Raw genomic sequence first — 5000 nt, 5'->3', positions numbered from 1 at the left:
TTCTGTCTGTGTGTGTCTGTCTGTCACTGTGTGTGTGTCTGTGTGTGTGTGTCTGTGTGTGTGTCTGTGTGCATGTGTCTGTGTGTGTGTCTGTGTGTGTGTCTGTGTGTGTGTCTGCATGTGTGTGTCTGTGTGTGTCTGTCTGTGTGTGTGTGTCTGTGTGTGTTTCTCTGTGTTTGTGTCTGTGTGTGTCTGTCAGTGTGTGTGTGTGTCTGTGTGTGTGTCTGTCTGTGTATGTCTGTCTGTGTGTGTGTCTGTGTGTGTCTGTCTGTCTGTGTGTGTGTATCTGTCTGTGTGTGTGTGTCTGTCTGTGTGTCTGTGTCTGTGTGTGTGTCTGTCTGTGTGTGTATGTCTGTCTGCGTGTGTGTGTCTGTGTGTCTGTCTGTGTGTGTGTGTCTGTGTGTATGTGTCTGTGTGTGTGTCTGTGTGTGTGTGTCTGTGTGTGTGTCTGTGTGTGTCTGTTGGTGTGTGTGTGTCTGTGTGTGTGTCTGTGCGTGTCTGTCGGTGTGTGTGTGTCTGTGTGTGTGTCTGTGTGTGTGTCTGTGTGTGTGTGTCTGTGTGTGTGTCTCTGTATGTGTGTTTCTGTCTGTGTGCGTGTCTGTGTGTGTCTGTCTGTGTGTGTGTCTCTGTGTGTGTCTTTGTGCGTGTGTCTGTGTATGTGTCTGTGTGCGTGTGTCTGTGTGTGTGTCTGTGTCCGTGTGTCTGTGTGTGTCTGTCTGTGTGCGTGTGTCTGTGTGTGTGTCGAGGTGTGTTTTTCTCTCTGTGTGCGTGTGTCTGTGTGTGCGTGTCTGTGTGTGTGTGTCTGTGTGTGTGTCTGTGTGCATGTGTCTGTGTGTGTGTCTGTGTTTGTGTGTCTGTGTGTGTGTCTGTGTGTGTCTGTCTGTCTGTATGTGTGTATCTCTCTGGGTGTGTGTATCTGTGTCAGTGTGTGTCTGTGTGCATGTGTCTGTGTGTGTGTCTGTGTGTGTGTCTGTGTTTGTGTCTGTGTGTGTGTCTGTGTGTGTGTCTGTGTGTGTGCGTCTGTGTGTTTGAGTCTCTGTGTGTGTCTGTGTGTGTGTGTCTGTGTGCGTGTCTGCGTGTGTGTGTCTGTGTGTCTGTCTGTGTGTGTGTGTGTGTGTCTGTGTGTGTGTGTCTTTGTGTCTATCTGTGTGCGTTTGTCTGTGTGTTTGTCTGTGTGTGTGTGTCTGTGTGTCTGTGTGCGTGTGTCTGTGTTCGTGTGTCTGTGTGTGTGTCTGTGTCTGTGTGCGTGTCTGTCTGTGTGTGTGTCTGTGTGTGTGTCTCTGTGTGTGTGTCTGTGTGTGTGTCTGTGTGTGTCTGTCTGTGTGCATGTGTCTGTGTGTGTTTGTCTGTGTGTGTGTCTGTGTGTCTTTCTGTGTGTGTGTCTGTGTGTGTGTCTGTGTGTGTGTCTGTGTGTGTGTGTCTGTGTGTGTGTCTGTGTGTGTGTCTGTCTGTGTGTCTGTGTCTGTGTGCGTGTCTGTCTGTGTGTGTGTCTGTGTGTGTGTCTCTGTGTGTGTGTCTGTGTGTGTGTCTGTTTGTGTGTGTGTGTCTGTCTCTGTGTGTGTCTGTGTGTGTGTGTCTGTGTGTGTCTCTGTCTGTGTGTGTGTATCTGTGTGTGTGTCTCTGTCTGGGTGTGTGTATCTGTGTCTGTTTGTGTGTCTGTGTGTGTGTCTGTGTGTGTGTCTGTGTGTCTGTGTGTGTGTCTGTGTGTGTCTGTGTGCGTGTCTGTGTGTGTGTCTGTCTGTGTCTGTCTGTGTGTGTGTCTGTGTGTGTCTGTCTGTGTGCATGTGTCTGTGTGTGTTTGTCTGTGTGTGTGTCTGTGTGTCTTTCTGTGTGTGTGTCTGTGTGTGTGTCTGTGTGTGTTTCTGAGTGTGTGTCTGTGTGTGTGTCTGTGTGTGTGTCTGTGTGTGTGTCTGTGTGTGTCTGTCTGTGTGTCTGTGTCTGTGTGTGTGTCTGTCTGTGTGTGTCTGTCTGTGTGTGTCTGTGTGTGTGTCTGTTTGTGTGTCTGTCTCTGTGTGTCTGTCTGTGTGTGTGTCTGTGTGTGTGTCTTTGTGTGTGCCTGTGTGTGTGTCTGTGTGTGTCTGTCTGTGTGTCTGTGTCTGTGTGTGTGTCTGTCTGTGTGTGTGTCTGTGTGTGTGTCTTTGTGCGTGTGTCTGTGTATGTGTCTGTGTGCGTGTGTCTGTGTGTGTGTTTCTGTGTGCGTGTGTCTGTGTGTGTCTGTCTGTGTGCGTGTGTCTGTGTGCGTGTGTCTGTGTGTGTCGAGGTATGTGTTTCTCTCTGTATGCGTGTGTCTGTGTGTGTGTGTCTGTGTGCATGTGTCTGTGTGTGTCTGTCTGTGTGCGTGTGTCTGTGTGCGTGTGTCTGTGTGTGTCTCGAGGTGTGTGTTTCTCACTGTGTGCGTGTGTCTGTGTGTGTCTGTCTGTGTGTCTGTGTCTGTGTGTGTGTCTGTCTGTGTGTGTGTCTGTGTGTGTGTCTTTGTGCGTGTGTCTGTGTATGTGTCTGTTTGCGTGTGTCTGTGTGTGTGTCTGTGTGTGTGTCTGTGTGTGTTTCTGTGTGTGTCTGTCTGTGTGTCTGTGTCTGTGTGCGTGTCTGTGTGCGTGTCTGTCTGTGTGTGTGTCTGTGTGTGTGTCTTTGTGCGTGTGTCTGTGTGTGTGTCTGTGTGCGTGTGTCTGTGTGTGTGTGTCTGTGTGTGTGTGTCTGTGTGTGTGTGTCTGTGTGTGTGTCTCTGTGTTTGTGTCTGTGTGTTTCTGTCGGTGTGTGTGTGTGTCTGTGTGTGTGTCTGTCTGTGTAGGTCTGTCTGTGTGTGTGTCTGTGTGTGTGTCTGTGTGTGTGCGTCTGTGTGTTTGAGTCTCTGTGTGTGTCTGTGTGTGTGTGTCTGTGTGCGTGTCTGTGTGCATGTGTCTGTGTGTGTGTCTGTGTGTGTGTCTGTGTGTGTGTCTGCATGTGTGTGTCTGTGTGTGTCTGTCTGTGTGTGTGTGTCTGTGTGTGTTTCTCTGTGTTTGTGTCTGTGTGTGTCTGTCAGTGTGTGTGTGTGTCTGTGTGTGTGTCTGTCTGTGTATGTCTGTCTGTGTGTGTGTCTGTGTGTGTCTGTCTGTCTGTGTGTGTGTATCTGTCTGTGTGTGTGTGTCTGTCTGTGTGTCTGTGTCTGTGTGTGTGTCTGTCTGTGTGTGTATGTCTGTCTGCGTGTGTGTGTCTGTGTGTCTGTCTGTGTGTGTGTGTCTGTGTGTATGTGTCTGTGTGTGTGTCTGTGTGTGTGTGTCTGTGTGTGTGTCTGTGTGTGTCTGTTGGTGTGTGTGTGTCTGTGTGTGTGTCTGTGCGTGTCTGTCGGTGTGTGTGTGTCTGTGTGTGTGTCTGTGTGTGTGTCTGTGTGTGTGTGTCTGTGTGTGTGTCTCTGTATGTGTGTTTCTGTCTGTGTGCGTGTCTGTGTGTGTCTGTCTGTGTGTGTGTCTCTGTGTGTGTCTTTGTGCGTGTGTCTGTGTATGTGTCTGTGTGCGTGTGTCTGTGTGTGTGTCTGTGTCCGTGTGTCTGTGTGTGTCTGTCTGTGTGCGTGTGTCTGTGTGTGTGTCGAGGTGTGTTTTTCTCTCTGTGTGCGTGTGTCTGTGTGTGCGTGTCTGTGTGTGTGTGTCTGTGTGTGTGTCTGTGTGCATGTGTCTGTGTGTGTGTCTGTGTGTGTGTGTCTGTGTGTGTGTCTGTGTGTGTCTGTCTGTCTGTATGTGTGTATCTCTCTGGGTGTGTGTATCTGTGTCAGTGTGTGTGTCTGTGTGCATGTGTCTGTGTGTGTGTCTGTGTGTGTGTCTGTGTTTGTGTCTGTGTGTGTGTCTGTGTGTGTGTCTGTGTGTGTGCGTCTGTGTGTTTGAGTCTCTGTGTGTGTCTGTGTGTGTGTGTCTGTGTGCGTGTCTGCGTGTGTGTGTCTGTGTGTCTGTCTGTGTGTGTGTGTGTGTGTCTGTGTGTGTGTGTCTTTGTGTCTATCTGTGTGCGTTTGTCTGTGTGTTTGTCTGTGTGTGTGTGTCTGTGTGTCTGTGTGCGTGTGTCTGTGTTCGTGTGTCTGTGTGTGTGTCTGTGTCTGTGTGCGTGTCTGTCTGTGTGTGTGTCTGTGTGTGTGTCTCTGTGTGTGTGTCTGTGTGTGTGTCTGTGTGTGTCTGTCTGTGTGCATGTGTCTGTGTGTGTTTGTCTGTGTGTGTGTCTGTGTGTCTTTCTGTGTGTGTGTCTGTGTGTGTGTCTTTGTGTGTGTCTGTGTGTGTGTGTCTGTGTGTGTGTCTGTGTGTGTGTCTGTCTGTGTGTCTGTGTCTGTGTGCGTGTCTGTCTGTGTGTGTGTCTGTGTGTGTGTCTCTGTGTGTGTGTCTGTGTGTGTGTCTGTTTGTGTGTGTGTGTCTGTCTCTGTGTGTGTCTGTGTGTGTGTGTCTGTGTGTGTCTCTGTCTGTGTGTGTGTATCTGTGTGTGTGTCTCTGTCTGGGTGTGTGTATCTGTGTCTGTTTGTGTGTCTGTGTGTGTGTCTGTGTGTGTGTCTGTGTGTCTGTGTGTGTGTCTGTGTGTGTCTGTGTGCGTGTCTGTGTGTGTGTCTGTCTGTGTCTGTCTGTGTGTGTGTCTGTGTGTGTCTGTCTGTGTGCATGTGTCTGTGTGTGTTTGTCTGTGTGTGTGTCTGTGTGTCTTTCTGTGTGTGTGTCTGTGTGTGTGTCTGTGTGTGTTTCTGAGTGTGTGTCTGTGTGTGTGTCTGTGTGTGTGTCTGTGTGTGTGTCTGTGTGTGTCTGTCTGTGTGTCTGTGTCTGTGTGTGTGTCTGTCTGTGTGTGTCTGTCTGTGTGTGTCTGTGTGTGTGTCTGTTTGTGTGTCTGTCTCTGTGTGTCTGTCTGTGTGTGTGTCTGTGTGTGTGTCTTTGTGTGTGCCTGTGTGTGTGTCTGTGTGTCTGTGTGTGTGTCTGTGTGTGTCTGTGTGTGTGTCTGTCTGTGTGTCTGTGTGTGTGTGTCGGTGTGTGTCTGTGTGTGTGTCTGTCTGTGTGTGTGTCTGT

Source organism: Giraffa tippelskirchi, chromosome X (assembly GCF_054371585.1).
Source record: "Giraffa tippelskirchi isolate mGirTip1 chromosome X, T2T-mGirTip1v1.2.pri, whole genome shotgun sequence".
NCBI classification, from domain to species: Eukaryota; Metazoa; Chordata; class Mammalia; order Artiodactyla; family Giraffidae; genus Giraffa; species Giraffa tippelskirchi.
This window is presented reverse-complemented; position numbering follows the sequence as displayed.